The 16,216-nt window shown below is 53.1% G+C and overlaps 1 long non-coding RNA gene across 1 annotated transcript; it reads left to right on the plus strand.

The window, feature by feature from the left end:
• The first annotated feature begins 1,597 nt into the window (after window positions 1–1,597).
• LOC132330799 (uncharacterized) lies at window positions 1,598–5,413 on the plus strand. The gene is made up of 2 exons (XR_009487438.1): window positions 1,598–1,860; window positions 4,692–5,413. It is a non-coding gene; the product is annotated as an uncharacterized LOC132330799 (long non-coding RNA).
• Window positions 5,414–16,216: the final 10,803 nt, after the last annotated feature.

Raw genomic sequence — 16,216 nt, forward strand, 5'->3', positions numbered from 1 at the left:
TAATTACTGATGTTATCCCTCTGTTATCCTTCAGCTCATCTCTGGTGCATGAAATGAGGAATGGGGCATGACCACCTCCTGCAGCCAGTGGTGCCCCTCCACCCTGAGAGGAACAGTGGATTTGTCTTTCCAAACAAGCTGTGGGTCTGCTGGCAGATAAAACCAGCACTGGGAGATAAAAGAAACAATGGGAAGGATTCCACTGATTGGTGAATGGAAAAAGATATTTGCTTTTACAAATAAACTTTAGGTTTGCTGATAAATGAAATTAGACATTGAAAGATGAAAGAAACAATGGGGAAGAAAAAACCCCTAAATTCCATAAGAATTAAAAATGAAAAGGGAGGGTTGTACATGAGAGGGAAATCTTTGGTATCAGGCATTCCAGGAAGTCTGAATCTCTCAAGTATCTCAGAAATGGGGAAAGAGATAAGGGGAATGTGGCCGGGAAATTGGGATAAAAAGGAGGCTGTGTCCTCCAAAAACTTGAGAGATCCCAGGGGAATGCCCCATGGCCTCTCCCTTTATTCCAATAAAGCCAGAAAGGACTCCTCTGTCTCCTTTTTGGACATGAACCTCTGGTGTTTGTGGGTTAATTTTCCTAACAATCTCCTGTCTGAGCAGAGGAGCATCCCTGCCCCTGCCTGATTTTCCATCCCTGATGCTGGCCAATGGCTCTAGGGACCTTCTACCCTTTCCAATCAAAAGAATATCTGTGTGCCATTAGCAAAAGTGGTTTTGTCACAAGGATTCATAAATTCTCGGGGTGCAACACGAAGCATCACGTCCCAGAGAAGTTGTGGAGTCTCCTTCCCTGGAGAAACTCAAAAGCCATCAGGACCCATCCTGAGTGATGTGCTGGAGCAGGGAGCTGGGCTGGATGACCCCGGTGTCCTCTGTACCCTGAGCTGTTCTGTGATCCCCTTGGTGTTGCTGTCACCGGAGTTTCAGCTGTGTGCCCAAACCAAGAGCTGCCAGCCCTGCCTCTGCTCCACTCCTGCCTCTTTCACCTTCCAGAAGCCACTCTGGAGACACAGGAGCAGCCCTTGGGAGCTTTCCCATCAGCACTCAGAGAGGGAAAAGGCTCCTTGAGTGGCCTGGAGTAGTGGCACCCTTCAGGGTGCCACAGAGGAGCTGGGTACTGTGCTACATCCCAACCCAGCAGAGGCCAAGAGCCCTGACAGCAGGCCCAGTGCTCCTGTTCCTTGAGGGGACACTGAGAGAGTGGAGTGGTTACAGAGAGACCCAGGAATCTGCTCCAGGATGGGGAAACTGCCAGCTGTGGAGAGCTCAGGCTGCTCAGTTCATCACCAAGATTGAGAGGTGCCTTCATGCCTTCCTGTAAGAACTGTCAAGGCAGGGAAATAGGAAAGAAGGTGCTAAAGAGCCCTTTACAGCAGGGGAAGGCGTCACACACGTGTTTCAAGAAAAATCCCTTTTTTAGCATTTTTTTCTCTTGAGAAGCCGAGAGGCTTCAGGAACAAAATGCAAACAATGACTCTCTGCTGCTGTGGAATGCAGCAAGTGGATCTGGGATTGGTCTCATCTGGCTGTTTCTAATTAATGGCCAGTCACAGTCCAGCTGTCTTGGACTGTCTGAGAGTCAGGAGCTTTTGTTATCATTCCATTCTCTGCTTTCCTTTCAAGCCGTCTGATGAAATCCTTTCTTCTATTCTTTTAGTACAGTTTTAATATAACATACATCATAAAATAATAAATCAGCCTTCTGAAACACGGAGTCAGCACTCTCGTCTCTTCCCTCGTCCTGGGACCCCCGTGAACAGCGCCACAAGAAGGCAGCACGAGAGCAATCCTGGGACCCGAGGGAGGCAGATGGGATGGCGGATGCAGGCTGTGGGGGTGAGTGAGAGCGATGGGCATCCCCAGGGCTCCAGGAGGTGGGAGCGACATTCCTCACATCCCTCCCCGCTGCGGGCAGGGGAGCTGGGAGCAGCTCGCAGGTAATTAACAGAGGGGATGTAGCTGGCGTTGGAACGCCCCTGGGTTATTTCCCACGATCGATAAGCTTCATAAATAATGTATCCCTCGGGGGAAAAAGCTACCTGGCGCTTATCAGATATTTGTACTTGTTTGGCTTAGCAGCGCTAAGAGGGAACAGGAGTCGGAGGGAAAACTGGAGCTATAAATAAGAGCAGGGCAGTGCAGGTGCAGGCACAGCCGGGGAGCCCAGGCTGGGTGACCCCCGGGCTGTGCAGGTGCCCCACGGACACCTCTGGGAGGGGAGAGATGGTTCAAAGCTCATGCCATGCCATGACAGCTCCCAGCACCACACTGTGCCCTCCCCCTGCAAAATCGGGGGAATTCTCCCTAATTCTGGCTCGGTTAAAGGCACACAAAGAAAGGGAGATGAAGCACTTAGCATCACTTCCCTGTTTTTTTTTTTTTTTGGTTTTTTTTTTTTTTTTTTTTTTTTTTTGTTGTTTTTTTTTTTGCTTCACTGCCTGCAAGGGTGCCTGACAGAGCTGAGCTGGCTGCAGACCACGGGAGGGATGTGGGGTTCCATCGCTCTGCCATTCCCACAGGGATTTGGGAGGAGCATTTAAACACCCAGCCATGGCGTCTCCACACCTCAGGGATAGCCTGGGAAAGGCTTAATACAGCACAGGACAGCAGGGAATGTAAGATCTTCTGGGATCAAGGGAGAACATTTGACTGAAAAATTGGGAAGCAGCATGAGGATGGAGACTGGTTATTCTGGCTTTTGGGTTTAATCCATACCCACAGTTTTCCTCTTAAAAAGCATAGCCTGGGATTTCCTGAGAGAGCAGATAGAGGAGCTGCTTCTCTTCTGTGACCTGACACCTGCACTTGGGGTTTTATACTAAATGAAAGGAGCCAGAAGCTGGCAGGAAGCAGAGAACGTGGTGGAAAACAACTCTGGGATTAAAATAACGCCCTCAGTAAGCCCTGGCTAGCAGGTTTGTGCTGCCCAGGCTGCTCACTGCACAGCTGGAGCCAGAACATCTGGGAGGGTTTACCAATTAAAAGAAAACACAGGTTTCCTAGCTGTAAAACACAGCTATGATGGGCAGCAGAGCACAGAGCTCCTTAGCAGCATCAACGAGATGGAAATTTTTGGCAAGCTCAGTAAATAATTCTGGGGTTGGAGTGTGGCAGCACCATCCTCCCCAAAGCCCCCTGTGAGGGGCTGATCCTGCTGCTTGTTAGCCCACATTCCCTGAGAGCCGGCTGCCAGCAATCCATCCATCACCTTTTCCCACCCATCCCCTGCAATCCCAGGCAGCAGCCGGGGATGAGGCGAGGAGCAGGAACACCATAAACTGCCGGGCTGAGGAGGGAGAGCCCCGGGGAGTCCTTCACTGCAGCTCAATTACAGCAGTGCAACAGCAGCTGAGGGATAATTCCGTGTCTCCAGACTGAGCTTTACTCCTTGCAACAAGACAAAAACCCCCACTCAGGTGCTGCCCGTGCTGGGCACATCTCTGATGTGCCAAGAGCTGCTGCTGCCCTTTCCCTGCAGAGCACCAGCCCCAGGGGCTTTGCTGACAAGTGGTTTTCTACCTGTGCCTGGCCTGGGAATGCCCATGTACAGCTCTGACTGTAGGAGTAAATCAGTGTTGGCTCAGCAGCTGTGCAAGGGGCTGGGTGTGCTCCCTTCTGCCCTCGCTAGGTACTCACTGGTCCAGAGGTTTTGCTCTGGAGCCTGGCTGCTGGAACATTCAGCTGTTTAAATGTCACCTTTTTTGGGGCTAGCACCATCTTCTGATCTAATTTTTGCTCCAACCTCCAACCCTAGTGTGCCCCAGCAGGGACTGAGCCTTGCTGCTGCACTGGGAGCAGGATGGCATTGCAGGGACTGACAGGAGCCAGCCCACTGGGGCATCTCTCCATCACCATCCCTCAAAAAAATCCCATGCTGATGTGGCTGAGGCTTGTTAAAGCTTTCCAGCCCTCATCAAGGCTATTCTGGGAGCTGGAGCCCAGATGGTCTGAACAGATTACTGCAGCCTCCTGGGCTATCCATCCCAGGCACTTTGGCAGGCCTGAATTTCCTCCAAATGACAAAATGACAAAAATAAATAAAATCTCTCTGCATTAAATACTGGGAAGGCCGTGAAAAAAAGCTGTGTACACAATGAAAACAAATATATGGTTAAATAACCTCTCTAACAATATTTCTATAAAATGCCTCTCTAAATAATGGCAAGTGAAAGGCTTGCTCTGTCCCGATTAACCTCAGCTCGGGAAGATTGTCTGTATCAAATCACTGCTGCCAGCCGATTAAAAATGAATTAAACTGAATGGAAAACAAGTCCCAAAACATTCCTTCTCCCCTCCCAATCCAGGGGCAAAATAAAAACAGCAATAAACCCCAAAAACTCCAGAGCAAGCACAGCAGTAATCGCCCCAGCCTGAAGGTGAAGCAGGTGACAGGGACCTGGGGTGGGATGGGATGGGATGGGGTGAAATAGGAAGCCTGGCCATGCTCACTCCATGGAGATAGTGCAGGACCAGGTGTAAGAATCATCAGGGATAGAGGGGATGCTGATACAGATTAATTAAAATAATCTAAGTGAGCCACCCAGTCCTTCGCCTCTTGAACAGAGCCACTTTTTTATTTTAAAATAAAAATAAAAGACAAATTTAAAAAAAAGAAAAAGACTGGAGTCAGCTAAAGTGACTTTTTAACATTTCTCTCTTATTTTTAGCAAGCCCAGCAGAGCCTTGGCGTCAGTGGATCCGAAGGAAAACCCAAAGTCCCAAACCTCAAGTGTCAGCCAGATAAAACCATCCCAACAAGAGCCTGCTCCAGGACTGAGAGCCAGCAGGAGATGATTCTTCATGCAGCAAAATCCCCTGCCAGTGTGTTTCCAAAGAAAACATCACTGGAGAGCACTGAGAGGGAAGCAGTGAGCAAACCCTGAGTTTGGTGCCCTGGACCAGCCCCCTCTTCCCCTGTTTTCCCCAGGAAAAGCCTCAGAATAACAGAAAATCCTCAAATGTTTCTTTTCCTGCTTATTTCTTTGGTTGTTCCATTTTCTCAATGACTGGATAGGAATTGCTGGGTGCCACCAACACCCAGCTGGTGCTCCAAGGTCCTCCCTGCCTTGGGATGGACAAGAGGCATCCTAGGCTGGAGCAAGGAAGGAGAGAGGTCCCAAAATCCTGGGGGCAGGAGGGTGGATCCTGCACTGAAGGTGTGCTGGTGACACTGCTGCAGTGTCCCTGTGGTCCCCTACAGGAGCTGGACACAGTTTCAGGTCTCAGGGTGGGACTGCTGGCAGCATTCCCATCACCAGCACTTCTTCAGCAAGCTGTGAAGGACAGCCCAGTTACCCCTCTAGGAGGAGTGCATCCCACAGATTATTTCATTCTTTGCCTTCCACTGTGTGCCTCTGATACAATAAAGAATCATTGACAACCAGTGGGACCTGCCATGCTGACACTTTAATGACAGCCTATTTTGAGACACCAGAACTGCAACTCAGGGTTTCTAGAAGTTGTAAAAACTGTTGTAAAAAAACTACTCTTTTGTCCAAGTGGTTGTAAAAACTCGTCTCCAATGATGGGGGGAGCATGACTGCTGCCAGGTGCCTTGGGGCAGGGCTGTCCCTGCAGGCTCCTGGCCCCAGAACAAGGTGATTGTCCCTGATCCCCACCAGCATCTGCCCCTGTGGGATGGGTGGACGCCTGATGGCTGTGGGGGAGAGCAAAGAACCATCAAGGTGGGTTTTTTCCCACCCCTGACCTGCTGTAAGAAGTGCATTTAATCCCCTAGCCAGTGGCAGGGAGAGAGGGGAGTGAACCACGAGCAAAGCTGGGCACGCAGAAGCTGTGGCAGGGGAGATTTGCTCCTCCAGGAGATGCCAAAAATGCCTCTATGCCCGAGGGAGATCTGCCTTTTCACTCTGCCTCTCCCCAGCTTTCCAACACCAGGACCCCCCTGCATTTTCTCCACCCCAAACCCAGCAGAATCCCCCATTATGAGTGTTGCTAGGAGCACCATGCATGCACCCACACTTTGGAGCATCTTTTCAGGGTGCCAGGGGATGCCATCAGCAGTGCAGCCTGCCAGGGGCCCTGAAGGGGAGGCAGCAGTGAGGGCTGGGCTGGAGCAGCCAGGAATGAGCACAGAGGAGCTTCTTGCTTTGTTTCAAACAGCTCTTGCCACTCAGGGCATGGAATCAATGTCTGAGCAGACAGCTGGGGAAACAGGAAGGCAAATAAAGCTTGCTGGGGGAGCTGAGCTGCATCTGGGACATGCTGGGGGATGATTGTGTTTCTGTGCCCTCTAGAGATGCCGAGTGGGCCAGCACCGTGGGTACCACAGCCCCAGGCCAGCACTCCCCAACCTTCAGCTCCTGCTGGTGCTCTCATTCTGCTTCTCATTTATCCCATTTATTACAGGGCTTTTCTCTGGAGTCCTGCACCCCCTGCACATGCACCCAGCCCTGCAGCCACCCACTGCTCCATTCACTGTCTCTCCTGCCCAGCCTCTACCCTGTGCTCCTGGTTAGAGCCTTACCTCCTTCTATCCTAAACCTCTGCCTCCCTGTCCTGTCTCTTCACCCACACATCCCTCTTGGTTATGGCCTCCACCAGGCATCGCCTGGGAGCCCCTGCTGCCTCACCTCTCTACCCTCAGCTCCATCTCCCCACACAGCAAGATGAGGTAGAAGAAGAGCTTTGGGCAAAGGAGCATCAGGTGCAGGAGCTCAGCTCCTTGCACTGTGGGTGCATCCCCTCCCTGATGCACTTTTTGCTTGATTTTTGGGGTCTGGCTTTGCCCTGTGCACAGGGATCAAGAAACCTGACAGACACCCACCCTCCTGCATCCTTTCCCCTGGGGATGCTCCACCCTGCAGAGGACACTGGGTTTGGGGACAAACATTTCAGAGATGTCCCGAGGCTGGCACCTAGGGCAGCTGTCCCCAGCTGCAATTCCAGCCTGGAGGATCACAGCTGCCATCCCCATTGTCCCACTGCTGCACCCCTCTTGCTGCCTTGGCTCCACAGCTCCCTGCCTTCCCTGGTCCTCCCTATTCCCACTCCCCCACCCAAAGCTGCCTCACAGAGTCCAGCCTGTAATTTTTGTGCCTGTTCTCCTTCCCCTAGTGGTGGGAATTTTCCTCTTGCTGATTCACACCTCTGGCACGTCACACTTTATTTTTTTTAGCACTGATGCTGGCTGTGCTCACCCCAGGGAAAGGCTAAAACCCCAAGCTGCTGCTGCTGCTCTGGGGACTGGCCCTCTGCCAGCCACGTGCTGCCAACTCAGCCAAAAAAACCTGCATCTGTGCTGAGCAAACCCAAACCTCTCCCACTGCTGGGGTCAAATAAGGGAAATTTCAGGGCTTCATTTTCTCCCTGCCTCTCTAATCCCAACCCTGGGCTCCCAACTGAGTCCTCATGCTGGGTACAGCATACCTCCAGCCTCAAAATAACCATTTTTTACTACAAAAATCCTCTGGCTCTTCTCTCTGGACCAGCAGAGTGGCACACAAGGTGGAGGGCCCCATGGACATCACCTGCATCCCTGGTGGGATGGAGCCATTTGCAGCCCTGGAAGGGTTTTGGGAAAAGGGAGCATCCAGAACCTCCCTCAGGCACCTTTTGGGGGGTTCAGCAGGTGGGCTGGGTTTGTACCTCTGCTAATTCCTCCTGGAAATCGAAATTTTGGGAATTCCACCCTTCCCTCTGTTTTCTTCTCACCTCCCTCCACATTCCACCTCTTACAGAGGGATCTCCACCACCAGGAACAGCACCTCATGCCATGACAAGCACTTCCAAAGGACTTCTGAATTCATTTTCCATGCTGGGAGAGCTGTCTTTTACTTCTTGCTGCAGAAGAGGCTCGGGAAGCATCCTCCTGCCCAAACAAACCCCAATTTCAGCACCCCTGCCCTGCCTGCTGGCTTTGCCTGGGGTGGGAAAACCCCACTGAGCCTTTCTGGGGCCACCACAGCTCCGTGGCCATCCCAGGGTGTCACTGACATGTTTTGTAAAAAATCCTTTCGTTGGGATCTTTTCTCCTGAGAAGCTGAGAGGCCTCAGGAACAAAGTGTAAACAATGAATAGCTGCTGCTGTGGAATGCAGCAGGTGGATCTGAGATTGGTCTCATCTGGTTGTTTCTAATTAATGGCCAGTCACAGTCCAGCTGGCTCCGACTCTCTGGTCAGTCACAAGATTTTATTTCCTTTTCTTTCCTTTTTCCTTTCCTTTTTCCCTTTCCTTTCCTTTTTCTCCTTTCTTTTCCTATCCTTCCCTTTTTCCTTTCCTTTCCTTTCCTTTCCTTTCCTTTCCTTTCCTTTCCTTTCCTTTCCTTTCCTTTCCTTTCCTTTCCTTTCCTTTCCTTTCCTTTCCTTTCCTTTCCTTTCCTTTCCTTTCCTTTCCTTTCCTTTCCTTTCCTTTCCTTTCCTTTCCTTTCCTTTCCTTCCCTTCCCTTCCCTTCCCTTCCCTTCCCTTCCCTTCCCTTCCCTTCCCTTCCCTTCCCTTCCCTTCCCTTCCCTTCCCTTCCCTTCCCTTCCCTTCCCTTCCCTTCCCTTCCCTTCCCTTCCCTTCCCTTCCCTTCCCTTCCCTTCCCTTCCCTTCCCTTCCCTTCCCTTCCCTTCCCTTCCCTTCCCTTCCCTTCCCTTCCCTTCCCTTCCCTTCCCTTCCCTTCCCTTCCCTTCCCTTCCCTCCCCTCCCCTCCCCCTTCCCCTTCCCCTTCCCCTTCCCCTTCCCCTTCCCCTTCCCCTTCCCCTTCCCCTTCCCATGAAATCCTTTGTCCTATTCTTTCAGTATAGTTTTAGCATATAATTTTCTTTTGATATAATCTATATCATATAATCTATATCATAAAATAACAAATCAGCCTTCTGACACATGGAGCCAAGGTTCTCCTCTCTTCCCTTGCTGGGCTTGCCTGCAAATCCCACATCTGGTAACGCCGAGTGAGGAACATTCCCACACCAGGGGACAACTCCTCTCAGCCCCATCATGCCGAGGAGCCCAGAGGACAATTCTGGAGCCACAAGCCCCAGTGTCGCTAGCTCGGAGTGGCTTTAGCCGCTCTGCCGCGATGTGGATAACGGGGAGGTGGGGATGCTGGCATTGGCATCCCGGGCAATCCCAGTGCCCTAACGGGGATGAGGCTGTGGGCTGCAGGGAGGGCCAGAGAATGCAAACACGGCAATTAACGGGTGATTCACGGGCGGTGAACGCTGCTGCCCGTGATGGGAGGGCTTGGGACATCGCGGGACACTTTTCATATCATATACACCACAAATAACATCATGAATGGATGATTCTGGGTTGCTCCTCCCCGTCTTTGCATTCAATAATTCATTTCCAAGTCACCAGGAGGAAAAAGGGAAAGGAGAAGAAAGGATTCCTGTGGACGATGGTGGGGGAAGGCTGGTACCCAGCGGTGTCAGGAGTTTGCAGTGCCACTGCCATGCTGAAACAGGGGCTGGGACAGAACATCTCCAAGGGGGAAATTTCCCCACTGCAAAGCCCTGGAAGAGATGCAGCAAGGCAAGAAGCTCCATTTCCCTGCTCATATTATTGGGGTGTCATCCCTCAGGGTGGAGCCCAAGCCAGCAATTAGCTGCACTGGTGCCTCTCTCATCTGGAGGGAGTACTTTTACCAGGCTCAAGTGAGGAATGTATTTCTACAGCTGTCTGCAGGATTCAGGAGGAAATACCCCCAAAACCCTGATTTTTCACCCCAGTTTAATTTTTAGCCTAATGAGGCTGACTGGTGGTCCCTCCTGAGTTACAGGTTACAGTCTAGAGCATCCCAAAACATCCCAGTCTGGGATGCAGGACTCATCCCTGGATGGCTCTCAGGGTCTGGGCACAGCCACGTCAGCAGCTTAGTGGGATTTGAGAGAGGATTAGACACCAAAGGGGATAACAAGAGAGGATGAAAGATTAGTGGGAATAAAAGAGCCTGGCACATCAGGATGAGAGGCAAATACTAATTGCCTGGGGTTGGGGAGGCAGATTCCCTCTGGGAGGGTGATTTATGGCTGTGGGCAGGATGCTGCTGGGGCCAGGTACACAGACCAACTGATGTGGCTGCAGCCAGTGCCTTTCCCTAAAAGAAAGCTGAGATTCTTCCCCACTTTGGGTAGAGAGGTGCACACATTCAAGGGCAAAAAGGACTTGAAAGGGAAAATAATTTTGAAGAAAGCATCCCCAGCTTGGGGTCAATTTGTACTCCAGAGATTTAAGTCTGTTGGAGTGCTGTTTAAAATGAGCCCAGTGTTGGCACTGAACAGGAAAATGATGAAGCCTGCTGTTTTCTGTGGTGTGGCACCCCCCAAACACATTATTTTAGGAGGAAGGGAGCCCACGCTGGGCTGAAACTCAGCAGCTGCTCTGGGCCAGCTCTGCAGGGCCCCTGGCAGAAGCAGGAGCAGTCAGACTCTAGCAGAGGGATGTGCTGCCTGCCCCAGCTGCCTGCAGCCCCAGGAGCCAGCCTGGGGGCCCTGCTGCCCTCTCCAGCTGATGCAGGACTGTCCCAAGGGCTGGGTGTGCCAGGCCCCCTGCCCAAACTCAACCAGAGCTCTGCCTGCACCAGGGCTGAGGGACCCAAACTCCTGGAGGCTTGGAAACAAAAGCTGCCAGTGCCAGCCCTCCTCATGCCAGGCAGTGGCTTTATCAAGAAGCCACCAGGGCCAGGTGACACAGGCTGTGAGGAGTGATGGGGGTGCCAGCACTGTCTGTGTGTGGTTTGGGGGGGTCCCTTCTGTCCTGCTGTGGTGTGGGTGGGATCCTTCCCCAGGATGGGGATACCTGGGGGTCCACTCAGGGCTGGATGGCTTCAAGCCAGCACTGTGGGGTGAGAAGGACAGGGATGCTCTGCAGCGTGGCCTGGCCGCACTCAGCATCACCCTGTCTCAAATCCTGCTGGCTGTGGGAGCAGAGCACATCCCTGGGGCAAGGCCAGGGCTGGAAAATGCAAGGATCCTCACCCATGGGCTGCTGACTGGGCTCTTGAACACCCCCCCCCCCCCCCGCCAGGCAGGCTGCACAGGAGCTGGGGAGGAGTGAGCAGCACACAGATGTGCGGGATGCAGGGACAGCACACACATCCCTCCTGCAGCTGGCTGCAAAGCCAGCACAATGCTTTATTCTTCCTGGGGCACCACCAGCTCCATCTCTGCTCTGCTCTGCCCGGCCCTGGGAAGGGAACAGTGCTGCTGTCCCAGCTCAATGGGGGCATGCACCTTCCCCAGCGTGCTGCTTGTGGTGCTGCTGGTGCAGTGTCCCCGTCAGTGGGGTTGGAAATCTGCTTTTCCCAGCTGCACCTTGCTCTGACCTCGTGGGATCCCTCAGGATTTTTCACCCCAGTTTAATTGTAACCCTTAGGAGGGTTTCTCCTGCACTCACACTGGGATGTGAATGGGACATGCAAGGGCTGGGCTGAAAGGCAGCTCTGCTCCCACCCAGGAGGACACAAGGGCTGAGGCTGGGACATGGTGAGGGAGAGATTGCCTGGGATTTAACAGGCTTTTTTAAGAGCACATGTAAACCCCAGCCCTTGCTCTTTAGAGTCATTAAATGTCCCCTGGTTCATTCTGCAAAGGGTAGGCACATTAACCTGCTGGCCTGGCTGCCCTCTGTTAACCACATCCTCATCACACCAACTCCCCTGACATTTGAAACTGCCCTTTTTTCCAAACCCACTGCCTGCTCTCATTCCCAACCCAACATTCTGAGGCTGGGCATTTCCTTCTTGTCATTCCTGAGGATCTTACAGCATAAATCAAACTATGGAGGAAGAAGAAATAATCTACCAAAGCACCAGGAATAACAACACCTCCATCACAAAGAGATTAATTTTTGCTTGAATTAGTACACTGAAACTGCAGGGAGAAGCCATCCCTTGGGAGTGAGGGGCAGGGCAGAGCATCACCCCTGCCAGGGCTCACACTGCCTGTTCTGCCAGCTCCCATTTCTATGGAAACCTGCCCCCCTCACTCCTTCCCCTGCCCGCACTCTTGCTAATTTAAGGAAATCAACTCCCTGCTCTCTGAGGAGTTGCCTGGATGGAGCCATGACACCGGGGCAGGCAGTGATGCCCCCCTGCCCACCAGCCCCTGACAGGGGGCTGTGCAAAGCTCAGGGTGGGTGCACACCCCATTCCTGCTCTCCTGAGCAGGGAAAGGCAGGACTGCTCCGTATCGCAACACTTTTCATCTCCTCTGGGTCCTTCCCACGACTGCCTCTCCTCCCCCAACCCTCCTTATCTGTTCTCCCCCCATGCCTCCCTCTCCCAGCTTTGTTTACATCAGTAAAACACTTGTCCAGGTCAAACACAGTTTCCTGATAAACACATTTCCATTGACTGCTGGGAAGAAAAAGCCCACCAGAGCAGCAGGTTCCTTGCTCTGGGAATCAATAACCTCCAAACCCCTCCTACCCCCACCCCAGCCCTTTCCATGTGCCTCAGAGGGGAGGCAGGGCTGCCTGCAAGATGTGACACCTGGAGATGATGTGTGACATGAGGAACCTGTAAATCCCCCTGGCCTCTCCCATGCTGCACCCATGGCAGACAAACCCTCCCAGCTGCTTCCCACGGCAAGTGCCCCAGCCCATCAGCCCCTGCATCCCTCCTCCTGCCTGGGCTGGGCAAACATTCCCATTTCAGGCTGGAAATCAGGGATGCAGGGGCCCTGGAAGGGACAGCAGGGAGGGGCAGCCTGCTGTGCTGCTGGAGGGCCCCAGGCTGTCAATGCCCTGCCCATGGGGAAGCTCCTGTGTCTCTGAGGGAGTGATTTAGCTGCAAAGCCACAATCGATGAGAAGGAATTTAAAGGGATTAGAGGTTTTGCCACTGCTGTAAATGTGGTGCTCCCCATGGTGGTCTCCCCTCCTGGAATGCATCAGGACTTAATGAAAGAGCTGTGTGACCCATGCTGAGACCCCCTGGGTACCTACAGGATTGACTCAGGAGGCTTTTTTTAGACCCCAAATGCTGAACAACACAGAATTTACTGTGCACAATGATGCTCTGCCCACCTGCCCACTCAGTGGTTCATTTCCTCTATGACAAAACACATCCAGGAGGCCAGTAAGCCTCACCATTTAGAGCAGGGAGAAAACAAATTCAATTACAAGAATAAATAATTAATGAGACATAATGAACAGAGACATAAAAATTATAAATAATAATCTGGGCTGGGAAGAAACAAGCCCAAGTGCTCCACAGGGCCCATATAAACTACCAGAGCCCTGACCCCAGGGAACCAGCAAAGCATGAGTGGTGGAGCATAAGGAGCTGTAATGAATTCAGAGTTTCCACCAGGCTTTAATAAAGTCCTTCTGCAGAGGCTATTAAGGGAGCTAAAATGAAAGGTGAAAGTTTGTTATGGATTAGGAAGTGTCTAAGAGACAGAGGGAAAAATGAAAGAGCTGAGAAGGGATGAAGACACAGGATGAGCTGGGGAGCCTGGGACACCTCCTGCCCTGGAGAGGGGCCTGGGCCATGCTGGGGCTGCAGGAGGAGGATCTGTGCCCATTCTCAGGAGCTGGGCTGGCTCTCAAGCAGAAGCTAAAGCTCATTCACTGCCAGTGTGGGCACTCATTCAAAAGGAGCCCTGCCTTGGCTGCTGGGGATGCTGATGCCATCTCTCCCCACAGCATCCAGCCTGCAGGGCTCAGCAAGGCAGCCCTGGATCCCCACAGGGCTGGGCTCATCCAGCTCAGCCCCACTGCTGCTGCCAGGCTCGCGTGGAGCACAGCTCCAGCAGGGATTCACACCCAGCTCCATCCTGATTGTCATCCAGCACTGGCTCGGGGGGTTGGGGCTGCGTGGGGACACTCCTGCCCCTCCCTGGAGTGCCAGCTTTGTGTCTATCCCTTGCTGAGAGGGCTGGGATGACCTTTCCCAAAGGCAAAATGAGCCTCTGGGCTATCCAGAAGCTGAGGGTGGGGTTACACCCCAGTCCCCCCCAGCCTCCCGCCTCTGAGACCCCAGAGTGAGAGCTGCAGCCACCAGTGCCTCCAAACCCTGCCCTGCTGGATGGATTTTTCAAATTGGATTGTGACAAACATTTAATACCTAATAGAGCTCACACCAGCACAGTTAATTAAGAAGGTGACTAATCCAATTCACTCCTGGGAGAGCAGAGTGAGAGAGGGAGGGAGAGAGGGAGGGAGGGAGCCTGCCTTAGTGCGGGGAGGGAGCAGGAGAAGATCAGTTCAGCTTCCGTCACCTGTCACTTCATTCTGTGTGTACACACACACCATGAAGGAGGACTTTCCTTCCCTGTTGCAAACTCTGGAGCTGCTGAGTGGAAGCTGAGCTGGCCCAGGCTCTGTGTACCCCAGCTTCCCTGGGGTATCAGGCCAGGTGAGGGTCGGGGTGCTGGCAGCTGCAACTTCCTCGGGGCTTGGCCATAGAGATGCCCTCGGTTTTATTTTAAAACGCCCTCCAGAAGCTTTCCGAGCTCCGAAGGGGATGCCGAGGCACTGACGCTGCAGAGCATCCCCTGCTCCACACGGGACCGGTCCCAGGCAACTCGGGCTGGCAGAGCCAGCTGTGGCAACATCTGTATGCCACTCACAGTCCGTCCCCCCGGAGTTGATCAATAAAACAAGTGGAGTTATTTTGGCCCCGGGGACAGGGCTGTCTCCCGGAGCACAGAGCGGCTCTTTCTCCGTCTCTCAGTGGCGCCCGAGTTCATTGTTATTCCCCAGCGGAGAACAGGACGGGGATTGAGCCGAGGTGCCCATCTGGAGAGCCGGAGAGAGACTCTCTTCACATGAGCGCCTGATGGCATCAATGGCGCTTTTACATGAAGCCCCGGGGCAAAGAAAAGGTCGGAGCGAGGAAGAGCGAGTGGGGAAAGCCGGGGAGGGCTGGGGGGAGCGGGACGGAGCCGGGGGAGGAGGGCGAGCAGGATGAGCTGGACAGGAGCACAAGGGGAGAAACAGAAATGGAGCAGCTCCATCTAAAGCATGTTTCCTACAGAGAGCGAGGCACCTGGAGGACTTCAGGATGCGGGCAGCAGTGCCACCAGCGTCAGGTAGCAGGGATGCTGGAGCAGCGCCCAGCTCCGGCTCAGCCGCTGCCAGCAGCGCCCAGCGCAGCAGAGCCCCGCACCTTCATCACTGCAATTAGTGCTCATTAAGCAAGGCTGGCAAAAGGGGATGCTGCCTTAATAACATGACAAGCAGATGAGTTTAAACTGGAGAGGAAAAGAATAAAAAACAGAAACAAGCCGAAGGAAAACCCCAACCTGTGCCCAGGGGTGCTGCCAGTGGCTCCCAGGGCAGCGCTGAAAGCACCCGCGGGGCCTCCGTGGTTGTCCTGGGGTGCCCGCGGTGATGGGCGCCTGTCAGGCAGGTGTGGGGAGGAGAAAACGAGTAATTAAAGAGGAATTACAGCACCGGCTCATCCCTCCTGCGGCCAGAAAAGCCCCCAGGGTGCTCCCAGCATCCTCCCCCTTGCAGGAAATAATTACGAAGGTGAAAATTATTTACCAAATGAGGCAATTCTCGGCGTGCTATCTCGCCGTCGTTCGCCTGGTTTACATTGTTACTAGTGCTACGCAATGAATTAACTGTGTAATTAAAGAGGAGTTTAATGCTGATGCTTTGCAGAAGGATTTTCTTTTAAGTCTCTCTGCGAGTAGAGGCAGCACGCATTAGGTGAGGGGCTGGCAGAGCCAGGCAGGACCGGGCAGGACACTGATCCCCCACGACAAATGTGTCCCTGGCTTCCCCAAGGGACAGCAACCAGATCGAATCAAATCAATCTGCATTTTAATTACCAGCCACGCTCTCCCCGCAGGGACGCGGAGCCGCCTGCAGTGGGAGCAGCCAAAATCGCCTCGGGCGAAGCTTCCTGCTTGTCCCCGCGTTATTTAGCAGGCTCCATCGACAGGACCTGTTCCTGACCGCGGTGATCAGCCAAGCGAGGCTACAAAACCCCACGGGGATTAGAGGACTCATGCACCAAAAGAAAAAAACCCAAAAAAGGAGAAAAAAAACCAGCGTGCTTTAGGAAGCCACGGTTTTGGTGATTTCTGCTGATTAACACGATTTCAGCCAAAACCAAGGAAGCCATCAGGGAAACGGCTCAAGGGCTTCCCTAGGAAACAGCTCCTCCCTGGAGATGAAGCTCTGGGAACACGATGGTGGGCATGGAGCTCCAGCAGTGGGACCACTGTGTGAGCCAGGGCATGCCTTGCTCCCCCTGCAGCTCCTCCATCCTGCTCCAGCATGGCGTGGGCAGGGC

This window comes from Haemorhous mexicanus, chromosome 9, assembly GCF_027477595.1.
Source record: "Haemorhous mexicanus isolate bHaeMex1 chromosome 9, bHaeMex1.pri, whole genome shotgun sequence".
In the NCBI taxonomy this organism is placed as follows: Eukaryota; Metazoa; Chordata; class Aves; order Passeriformes; family Fringillidae; genus Haemorhous; species Haemorhous mexicanus.